We start from the raw sequence: 12,505 nt of genomic DNA, 5'->3' as shown, positions 1-12,505 counted from the left end.
TAACTTATCTATTTTTTTCTTTTGTTGCTCATGCTTTTGGTGTCATATCTTAGAATCCTTTGCCAGATCCCAGATCATGAAGGTTTACTCCTATATTTGCTTCTAAGAGTTCTGTAATTTTTGCCCTTATATTTAGGTTTTGATCCATTTTGAGTTAAGTTTTTATGCAGTGTGATATGGGGGTTCAGTTTCATTCTTTTGCATGTGGCTATTCAGTTTTCTCTGAATCATTTATTGAAAGGCTATCATCTCTCCATCAAATGGTCTTGACACCCTTGTAATCAGTTAACTGCAGATGTATAGGCTTATTTCTGAATTCTCAATTCTATTTGTTTGATTTATATGCCTATACTTATGCCAGTAGCACACTCTCTTATTACTATTGTTTTGTAGTATTAAAATAGGGACCTCTGAGCCCTCCTACTTTATTATTCTTTTCCAGGATTGTTTTGGGTATACTTGGTCCCATGAAATTTCATATGAATTTTAGAATCAGCTAATTTGTATAAAGAAATCAACAGGATTTTGAAAGGTATTGTATTGTGGGATCTGGCCAGCAGCCCGCAATGCAATGGGGCTCTCTCTTTGTTCCCAGGTGGATTGGCAGGTTGAGAAATAATAGACACACACAAGATAGCGAAAGCTGGGTCCAGTGGGGTCATCACCTTCTGGTCCCGTGGTGCCAACAATGCACTGGATATACCAGCATTGATTATTAAGTTTAGTGAGGGCAGGGGTAGGTTAGTGAGGGATTCAGGGTCATTTGATTATGAGGTGAGATGGTCACATGGGGTTGAAGTAATTCTTTAACGTAACATCTGTATGCAGAAGTACAGTATACATGGATAAGAATTTACAATATAGTGTGTGCATCAGTAATTTCTAACAGAGCCTTCAAACAGAAACACAGTCTTTCCATAACCTATGATTAGCAAGATATTAATCAGCAGTAACAGTTGTAACAAAAGCTGGTTACAAACAATTCATAGAAACAGGACGTGAAGCTAGACAACTGGTTAGACCAGAAATTCTCAGAAGGGAGTATGCCTTAACCCTAAAGAGGCCTAGAAAAGCCATGGCAAGATGAGGGCGTTTATAGCCCTGTCTTATCCATATGGACAGGCGCCCCCCTATGCATCTGTTTATAGGCTCTCCACAAGGGTCACATTCCATTCCCGGAGCTATGAACATCTGCTTTTCTGGGATAGGAATCTTGGTGATGTGAAACCTCCCTGGCTCCACATCCATTCATAGGCTCTCTGCAGGGGGAAGCACATCATGTGCTATTGGCTCATTCTGGCAGTCCAACCTGGCATTGTCTTTACACAGCCCTGCATGCAACTTTGTATTTATGATAATCAGGAGCATTTCATCTTTTATTCCATAGCAATAGTTTCAGGGGGTCTCCCTACAGTATTGCACTGAATCTATAGATTATTTTGGTGAGTATTGCCATCTTAACCATGTTAGGTCTTCTGATTCAAGAGCATGGGATGTTTTCACATATATTTAGAGCTTCCTTAATTTCTTCCACAATGCTTTGTAGTTTTCAGAGTATATGTTTTACAGTTTTTTTTTGCTAAATTTATTCCTAAATATTGTATCATTTTGCTGCTGTTTGTATGGTTATGAATTATTCATTGCAAGTGTATAGAAATACAATTTATTTTTGTATATTGATCTAGTATTTTTCAACCTGCAGAACTCATTTATTAGTTCTAATAATTTTATTGAATTCTTTATGATTTTCCCTATATACGGTCATATCATCAGCAGTAGATATCATTTTATTTCATACCTAGAAATACAGCTAACTAGGGAATTGAAAGTCCTCTACAAGGAGAACTACAAATCACTGCTTAAAGAAATCAAGGATGACACAAACAAATGGAAAACATTTCATGCTCATGGGTAGGAAGAATCAATAGTATTAAAATGGTCATACTGCCCAAATCAATTTATAGATTCAACACTATGCCTACTAAACTATCATTGATAGTCTTCATAGAACTAGAAATAACTATCTGGGGACTCATATGGAACCAAAAAAAGCCCAAATAGCCCAGGTATTTCTAAATTATATGCTGCACATCCTTTAAATTGGCGATACTTATAATGAACTTGTGTGTATATGCATATATATACATTTTATTTTCAGAGCCACATTTATTAAATATTTACCAGCCCAACACTGGCTAGAGGTAATCTCTACTCTTTGTCAAAAAAACAGAGAAGTCACCATGCTCAGGGACAAAAAAAAACTATCCGGGGACTCATATGGAACCAAAAAAAGAGCCCAAATAGCCCAGGTAATCCTAAGCAAAAAGAACAAAACTGGAGGCATCACGCTACCCAAGTTCAAACTATACTACAGGGCTATGATAACCAGAACAGCATGGTACTAGTATAAAAACAGACACATAGACCAATGGAACAGAATAGAGAGCTAAAAAATAGGACCATACACCCACAACCATCTGATCCTCAACAAACCTGAGAAAAACAAGTAGTGGGAAAATTAACTCAAGATGGATTAAAGACTTAAATGTAAAACCTCAAACCATAAATATCCTGGAAGATAACCTAGGCAATACCACATAGGCACTAGCAAAGATTTCATAATGAAGATGCCAAAAACAAAATTGCAAAAAAACCAAAATTGACAAATAGGATCTAATTAAACTAAAGAGGTGCTACACAGCAAAAGACACTATCAACAGAGTAAACAGACAACCTACAGAATGGGAAAAAAATTACAAACTATGCATCTGAAAAAGGTTTCATATCCAGCATCTATAAGAAACATATAAATTTATAAGAAAACAAACAAACAACCCCATTAAAAACTGGGCAAAGAACATGAACTGAAACTTTTCAAAAGAAGACATACATTTGGCCAATAACATATGAAAATAGGTCTATATCACTGATCATTGGGGAAATGCAAATCAATATCACAAAGTGATACCATCTCACACCAGTTAGAATGGTTATTGTTAAAAAGTCACAAAATAACAGATCATGGTGAGGTTGTGGAGAAAAGGGTCTGCTTATACACTATTGGTGGGAGTGTAAGTGGGAGTTCAGCCATAGTGGAAGACAGTGTGGCAATTCCTCAAAGACCTAAAGACAGAAATACCATTTGACCCAGCAACCCCATTACTGGATATATACCCAAAGAAATATAAATAATTATATTATAAATACACATGCATGTATATGTTCACTGCATGCAGCACTATTCACAATAGCAAAGACATGGAATTAGTTGGTAGACTGGATAAAGAAAATGTGCTATATATACACCATGGAATACTATGCAACCATAAAAAAGAACAAGATCACGTCCCTTGCAGAAACATGGATGGAGCTAGAGGTCATTATCCTTAGCAAACTAACGCAGGAATAGAAAACCAAACACCACATGTTCTCACTTATAAGTGGGAGCTAAATGATGAGAATACGTGGACACCTAGAGAGGAGCAACACACACTGGGGCCTTTCAGAGGACAAAAAGTAGGAGGAGGGAGAGGATCAGGAAAAATAACTAATGGGTACGAGGCTTGATACCTGGGTGATGAAATCTGTACAACAAACCCCCATGACAAAAGTTTACTTATGTAACAAACCTGCACTTATACTCCTGAACTTAAAATAAAAGTTTTAAAAAAGGTACCATTTTTCTTCTTTTCCAATCTGGAAAGAAGACTTTTATTTCCTTTTCTTTTCTCATTGCCCTGGCTAGAACTTCTAGTGCAATATGGAATAGAAATGGTGAGAGTGGAAATTCTTGTCTTACTCCTGATATTAGGAGGGAAACATCCAGTCTTTCATCATTAAATGTGATGTTAGTTGTGGGCTGTTCATAGATGTTCTTTATCAAATTGAGAAGGTTCCCTTCTTTTCCTAGTTTGTTAAGTGTTGTATCATAAAAGGGTATTGGAATTTTGTCAAGTCCGTGACCATTTGGTTGCAAAAATGGGAATTGCATGTGGTTCAATCAAATAGATTACTCTCATGTTAATTTGGTAAGTATCAGCCAGTCTTCCAGAGTCTGAAAATGCCTGGGAATATAAATATTGAATGAGTCTGGCTGGGCCTAGAATGTGATGACCACAACCACATCCTGTTTGCTGAGGAGACTTGCTTGGGCAGTCACTTCTTCTTCCAGGCCATGCCTCTATCTCTTGCCCATTCACACAGCATCCTAGCATTAAATGAGGTCACATCCAAGAAGATGCTTTGAATGTGAGGGATTAGGATTAGTCTATTTGCACTGTTTCAGGTGGTAGCCAGGGTAGTAAAAGCTCATTACCTCTTATATGAAAACTTTGGGCTAGCATTTCAGAATTCAGAATTTTGGGATCTCAGCAAGCTAATATGGCAAATATATGGTATATTGTATCAAAATCCCCAGTGGGGTTTGATGCATCAACCTGTAGTCAAACACATAGACATTTCTGTAGCAGAATCAATGAATGCTCCCATTAGGTTTTTCAAATAAAGACTATAAATAGCTTCACATCAGTTCAGATCAGGTGTCACTACCAAATGAATTCAGACCATGTTAAGTATTGTCAACCAAATGAGTAATAAAGAAACTTGTGGGTTTGGAAAGTAGATAAGAGGCTGTGGCCTATACTCATTGGCTAATTCGGGCAATTCTGCTTTGTTCCACACTGTGTATAGTTTTACCTGCCTGTAGCCTAGTCCCTCCCCTTAACCCTCCCGTTAGGAGATTTCTGGAGGGAACAAGCAAAAAACACACACTTTTTTTTTTTCACCTGCACACCATTCAGCAGCATTTTTATCACCTTCCCACCAGACAAGGAAACGGGCTTCAAATCCTGTGGGAGTTTGAACTGGGAGTAAAATTATATAGGATATGCTTGCCTAGCAGAGTAGAAGAGAGTACAAGGCAAACACCATATGAGTTTGCAGTTTTACCAGTAAGATAATGATTCGGTTATGGAGGATAGCTCCTATGGTTTTGTATAACATTAATTTGGGTTTTCAGGGATGACAAAACTTATTTAGAAGCTGACTCAGGGGATAAATTTTGATTTAGCAAACAGTCTCAGAGAACGGTGTTTCAAAGACAACCACCTTGTCCAGGAGTCTGCCTTTGAAAAAATTGAGAAACAACCAGTTTTGATGGATTCTTTCATTCTCTATAGGCCTTCACTAGATCCCCATCCCATCCTAGGATTCTCTACCATTCTAGAACAAAATTCCCACTCACTAGTTGACATGGACTCAGAAAGAAAGCTAAGCAATAGTGTATTTACTCTCCAAATATGACCATTGATTATCTAACATACGTTTTCACCAAAGTACTCTTATTGTAGAGGATGTCAGAGGTATTAAAGAAGCCACACCCCTAGTGACAAATACCTTTACTGCCTCCTGTTTTACCTTACACATTTGTGAGAATTTAAAAATCTATACAATAAATTATTCTTTTTAACACAAACATAAATTTTCCTCAAACATTTTCAAGAATAATTAATACACCAGGAAGATAATTTATGCTTATCTGGGGCCTTGCATATTCACTATCAGCATGGCCAGGATCCAGGAGGTCACATGTACCTGTCTGAGAAACATGAAATTGAGGTGTTTTCCTCTGAGCTATCCCTGAAAGAGTAGACTTCAGGTACTATATTGACAACTGTCTACCTCATCTTACAACCCCCAACTGGATCAAGTAACCACAGATCTTGGTTATAGAAGACAAGGGTTTAACAGGACACTAATAGCAATTATGTCATGTTCTAAACCTTTTGTTTTTATTTGCTTGGAAGCTGAGGCCCAGGAAAGTTGAAGGACTTCCTCAAGGTCACAGAATCAGGACTAGTTTCTAGACTTCCTAACTCCAATCCCATTTGAACTTAGGGGGTAGTATATGACTGGTGTCTGACTGATACCAGTCAGAAAACAGATGGGTTGTGTGGATGAATCAGCTACACTTCTATCCTTTTCACATAACCCAGACAGTTCAAAGGAGTTGGAGATGCATTTGCTGTATTTTGCTTTTTGCAAAGGATAAGTGTCTCTTCCCAACTTTTATGATTTGAATAATGATTTAACAATGAAGATCCTGGAAACACAAACTCTAAGGGAGGTTGGTAAACTTTTATTTATAAGATATGCTTATAAATAAAGGATATCTTTATTTTCAGTGCTGGGCTTCTCAGGATTAGACTAGAGTGAAGAAAACTGGATTGTATTTAGATTTTTCTGATATATTTGAAAGCTGAAAAGAAAGTATAGGAAATAAATACTTTTTTTTCATTTAAGATTTTAAAAGGAATTTAAGTGCTTGTAAAAAAAAGAAAAGTTGCCTCTTGACTGTCGGTAATCTTTTCGGCAGACATAGAAAGGGAAACCTTTATACCTTTGTATTTTTAGTTCCTAACAAAGGACAACTGTGCATGAATGGGGAGAACATTAACCCCCACTTGCCCTCAAATGTAACCTGTGATCACATTGTGCCAACTACACCAGTGAGCACCAACAAATATAGTTATTAATTGAGGTTTCTCAAACATCTGGACTTTTGGCACCCAGAACCAAAATAGCTGGACATTTGTTTGAATTATCTACTTGTTTTCCAAGCTTGACATTGAGTCAGAATAATAGCAGTTATAGACTACTTCCTATATGCCAGAGTCAGGCTAAATGTTTTACCTGTATTAGCTTGTTTAACCTTCACAACCATCAAATGAGTCCTAAAGTATGAATGATTCCTTTTACAGATGAGGGTACTGAGGCTCAGAGAAGGAAGCACAGAGCTGATATGAGAACACTGTCTGTCTGATTATAAACCCTGAACTGAGAGTGTTTCATTTTGGCAAAATGACTACAGAGGGCAACAAATGAAATAAATCCAATTTGTAGCTACCCTACTAAAAGAAAGAGTGACTGTACAATATCTGAGTTAATAACATTACTCAATAGTATCACCATTGTTAGCGAATTTGATAATTTGGGGAAAATTTTTCCTTCTCTTGAATTACTCTGATGCATTCAAATTCACCTGATAATTGTGTATTACATGTATTACCCTTTGGGTATTAAAACAACTGAAAATACTTGCATCTTTGTCGGATTAAATAATTTAGAAAATGAAAAAAATACACAAAAACAAATTAAATAAACATAAGACTCAATCCCTGGGTTAAAGATGAATATTGCAGTTTTCTTTACTAGTTAGTGGCTAGAGTTTTAACTAGGTAACCTTGAGAAAGTTACTTAATCTCTTAAGCCTCAGTTTTCTCATCTTTAAAACACAAATGATAACAAAACCTACTTTAGCCTACTTTGCTAAAGGATGGAATAAAAAAATGCATGTAAAGTGCTTAACACAGTGCCTGGCTTATAGCATGTTTTCAAAACATAGTTAATTATCTGTCATAACTTAATCCGGTACCATGGGAGAACTGGAATAAGTACACCTGAGGTCTACTCCCACCAATGGGGTAGGGGGGGTGGGGTGGGTCACTGGAGAGCAGAGAAACCTCATGCAACTTTCACCCTTTCTCCTTGTTTCTGGATCTTCAGTCGCAGAAGTAAGCCAGCTTCACTTCCTCTGTTACTACTGCCCCCTGCTGGCTGGGGAGGGAAAGATGCGATGGCAGAGCTGAAATTGTTTGCTTTCCTTTCTCTGCTTCTCACACTTCTCTCTGCCAGGTCTTCAGGTTTCTTTAAATATTAAAGCTGACTAACCCTAGCCTCCTGTAAAAGGATGTGAGAGCATGAATATGATCACTCTCTCTTTAGTACTGTAAAATTTTATGGTTATGTAGAAATTCAATGTTAAAAAAAAACCCAACAACTCTATGATGAAATTTCTCTGGATAAATAATTAGTTATGCCCGGAGACACATTGTGGGGGCAGTGCATTTTTTGACTTTTCAACATAGACAGATGGTTTACGCATCTTCAGCATTCAGAGTTTTCTGAGGAGCATTATATAATCTCAGTGTGGTCACCAAATGAAATAAGAAATTCCTCATTTGGCAGATGGAGCTTGCGTATCGAGTTCATAAACTTTAATACTTCTCCCAAGTCCAAAATCAGAGACAACCTGCTCCAAGTCAGTTTCCCATTTGCACTTAATTAGGGAGTGTGTTTTGGAGGTCAGTGAAAACCAGTGGAGTATGTTTTCATAATAACTTCCCTCACAATAAAATTATTTGGGAGGCAGCTATCCAACTTTTTCTGGAATGAGGGCAAGAAAAATGGGGACACAAAGTGAAGTTATTGGATACCTTATCTGGAACTGCCCAAAATGTTGACTGAGATCCAAAGAACACACAGTACCTTCTGGATCACGGAAAAGGAGCCAAATGTTTTTATAGTCCCAACAATTTTCTTAACTACAATTTTGCTTCATTTCTAACAACTAAGTGAAGTACTTTTAAGGATTCCAAATACTAGAGAACAAAAGCCTTCTCAGAGTTGTAATCATGTCATACAGAAATAGAGACAGTAAGTATCCTGGTTAAGGAAAATGTGAATATGTGGATGAACAAAAGTGACTGGTAGGACAGGTAGCCAGACTGTCACTTACTGGCTGGATGCTTTTGTGTATTTGGGTTTCACAAAGATAACATGGTGAGTCCCAAACATGTTGCACCTCACTTTATAAAGTGTGATATCACTGTAGCTGTAGGAAAGTGTATTGTGCTTGTATTAGCCTTTTTCTAAAATGTCCTAGAATAATTCTAAGTCACAAATCAAATTAGAGAGAGTAAACTTCCTTAATAGATTAAGAAATCAAATTCTGATAGACTAGTACTTCTTTGTAGTTTTTTAAATAATATTTTTGCTTTTTTTTCTGAGACGGAATTTTGCTCTTGTCACCCAGGCTGGAGTGCAATGGTGCAATCTCTGCTCACTGAAACCTCTGCCTCCCGGGGGTCAAGCTATTCTCCTACCTTAGCTTCCCGAATAGCTGGGACTACAGGCATGCGCCACCACGCCCAGCTAATTTTCTTTTTCTTTTCTTTTTTTTTTTTTTTTTTTTTTTTGTATTTTTAGTAGAGATGAGGCTTCTCCATGTTGGCCAGGCTGGTCTCAAACTCCTGACCTCAGGTGATCCACCCACCTCGGCCTCCCACAGTACTGGGATTACAGGCGTGAGCCACTGCACCTGGACTATTTTTGCTATTTCTAAATTGCATTTGGTTTTTATAACTCCCATCAATCTAGAAGGACATGGCAAGATCCATAAATTTCTGAATTGTGGTTGGTGAACTTTTATCTCAATATGAAGCTGATGGCTGCAATATGTTGAAAGGATTTTCAACCTCATATACAGAATATGGTTAACTGTTTCCTCTTTCTCTTACTCGTACACACACACACACACACACACACACACACACACAATGACTTGAGGTAAGATTTGTTATAATTATACTGTGTATGTTCAGTGAGAAATTGTTCCGAGATGAAGTCCTGAGGCTTCTAAACCAAATTTCCCTCAAAGACAGTTCATATGTCAAGTTGTTACATTCACCAAATGACTGAAGTGTAACCATAAACAAGGGAGCATGACCCATGCATCAGAATGAATACACTATTTCTCTTTAGTCTCTTAATTTAATAGTGATGATAACAAGGAATTTGTTATACTTCGTTTCCAATATTTGGCAGATCATTTGGATTATGGCCTTTATAAGTTACCTGTACGTAAATCACCCTAAATTCAGTTCAGCTGGTATTTTTCAGTGGCAACAGAAGTAACTTGATTTTATATATTAATTGTATGAGGTTTTGATATTTCAGGCTGCTATTTTAGGTCATGTACTGTGTGGTAGGCAGCTGCTAAGATGTCCCCCACTTATCCCTGTCTCCTGGTATTGACGCTGTTCTCTTCAGTATCACTGAACTTACGTCTAATGAATAGAACATGATAGAAAACGATGGGATGTTCTTAACAAGGTTAGGTTAGAAAAAGACTGTGGCTTTTGTCTTGGATGCCCTCTCTGGATCTCTCTCTCTGGGAGCCTTCAGGCTTTGGGAAGTATGCTGCCATATTGTATATGGCCCTATGGAGATGCCCAGATGACAAAAACCAACCAAACAAACAAAACCCACAAAACCTAAAAATAAAAAATAAACCCTTATAAACCTGGTCAACAGCCAGTGAGCACCTGAAGCTTGCCAAGAGTCGCATGAGCAGTCTTGGAAGCAGATCCTCCCCTAGTCAGGCTTTGAGATGACTGCAGCCCCAGCTCATACCATCATTGCAGCTTTGCAAGAGACCTGGAACCAGCATGCACTCAGCTAAGCCATGCCCAGATTCTTGACTCATAGAAATTGTGAGATTGTAAATGTTTGTTATTCTGAACAGCTAAGTTTTGGGCATATTTGTTACATAGCAATTGATGACTTACAAACCTCTCTAAGTCTATGGATGGCTAAATATCACAGAGTAGCCATCCTTAAGAATAGTCAGAATAGTCAGTGATCAAATACTCTGATCCATATTCTTTGGCAGAAATTATAAGCCAGGTCTTCATCTAAAAGAAGAAATGTGATTCCGGGCAAGATGGCCTAATGGGAACAGCTCTGGTCTGCAGCTCCCAGTAAGACCAACGCAGAAGGCAGGTGATTTCTGCATTTCCAACTGAGGTACCCAGTTCATCTCATTGGGACTGGTTAGACAGTGGGTGCAGTGCATAGAGGGTGAGCTGAAGCAGGGTGGGGCATCGCCTCACCTGGGAAGTGCAAGGGGTCAGTGAACTCCCTCCCCTAGCCAAGAGAAGCCCCAAGGGACTGTGCTGTGAGGAATGGTGCATTTGAGCCCAGATACTACACTTTTCCCACAGTCTTCGAAACCCACAGACCAGGAGATTCCCTAGGGTGCCTACACCACCAGGGCCCTGGGTTTCAAGCACAAAACTGGGTAGCCATTTGGGCAGACACCGAGCTAGCTGCAGGAGTTTTTTTTGTTTTTTTTTTTTGTTGTTGTTTGTTTGTTTGTTTTCATTTCAGTGGTACCCAGAACACCAGCAAGACAGATCTGTTCAATCCCCTGAAAAGGGGGCTGAAGCCAGGGAGCCAAGTGGTCTAGCTCAGCAGATCCCACCCCCATGGAGCCCAACAAGCTAAGATCCATGGGCTTGAAATTCTTGCTGCCAGCATGGCAGTCTGAAGTCAACCTGGGATGCTCAAGCTTGATGGGGGGAGGGACGTCCACCATTACTGAGGCTTGAGTAGGCAGTCTTCCCCTCATAGTGCAAACAAAGCCGCCAGGAAGTTCTGACTGGGCTGAGCCCACTGCAGCACTGCAAAGCCACTGTAGCCAGACTGCCTCTCTAGATTCCTCTTTGGGCAGGGCATCTCTGAAAGAAAGGCCGCATCCCCAGTCAGGGGCTTATAGATAAAACTCCCGTCTCCCTGGGTCAGAGCACCTGGGGGAAGGGGCGGCTGTGGGCGTGGCTTCTGCAGACTTAAACTTTCCTGCCTGATGGCCCTGAAAAGAGCAGTGGATCTTCCAGCACAGCGCTCAAGCTCTGTTAAGGGACAGACTGCCTCCTCAAGTGGGTCCCTGACCCCCATACCTCCTGATGGGGAGAAACCTCACAGAAGAAGTAGACAGACACCTCATACAGGAGAGCTCTGGCTGGCATCCAGTGGGTGCCCCTCTGGGATGAAGCTTCCAGAGGAAGGAGCAGACAGCAATCTTTGCTGTTCTGCAGCCTCTGCTGATGATACACAGGCAAACAGGGTCTGGAGTGTACCCTCAGCACACTCCAGCAGACCTGCAGAAGAGGGGCCTACTGTTAGAAGGAAAACTAACAAACAGAAAGCAATAGCATCAACATCAACAAAAAGGATTACCATGCAAAAATCCCATCTGAAGGTCATCAACATCAAACACCAAAGGTAGATAAATCCAAAAAGGTGAGGAAAAGCCAGTGCAAAACGGCTGAAAATGTCAAAAACCAGATTGTTTCTTCTCCTCCAAAAGATTACAACTCCTTGCCAGCAAGGGAACAAAACTGGATGGAGAATGTGTTTCACGAATTGACAGAAGTAGGCTTCAGAAGGTAGGTAATAACAAACTCCTCCAAGCTGAAGGAGAATGGTCTAACCCAATGCAAGAAAGCTAAGAACCTTGATGAAAGGTTACAGGAATTGCTAACTAGAATAACCAGTTTAGAGAAAAACGTAAATGACCTGATGGAGCTGAAAAGCACAGCACAAAAACTCCGTGAATCATACACAAGTATCGATAGCCAAATAGATCAAGTGGAAGAAAGGATATCAGAGACTGAAGATCAACTGAATGAAATAAAGTGTGAAGGCAAGATTAGAGAAAAAAGAATAAAAAGTAACAAGCAAAACCTTCAAGAAATATGAGACTAGCTGAAAAGACCAAATCTACATTTGATTGTTGTACCTGAAAGTGACGGGGAGAAGGGAACCAAGTTGAAAAACACTCTTCAGGATATTATCCAGGAGAACTTCCCCAACCTAGCAAGACAGG

The 12,505-nt window shown here is 39.3% G+C and overlaps 1 pseudogene; it reads right to left on the bottom strand.

Moving 5' to 3' along the window:
• Window positions 1-10,480: 10,480 nt before the first annotated feature.
• LOC130541218 (uncharacterized) lies at window positions 10,481-11,616 on the bottom strand (annotated as a pseudogene).
• Between the last annotated feature and the right edge of the window lie 889 nt (window positions 11,617-12,505).

Source organism: Pan paniscus, chromosome 1 (genome assembly GCF_029289425.2).
Source record: "Pan paniscus chromosome 1, NHGRI_mPanPan1-v2.0_pri, whole genome shotgun sequence".
NCBI lineage: Eukaryota > Metazoa > Chordata > Mammalia > Primates > Hominidae > Pan > Pan paniscus.
This window is presented reverse-complemented; position numbering and strand designations above follow the sequence as displayed.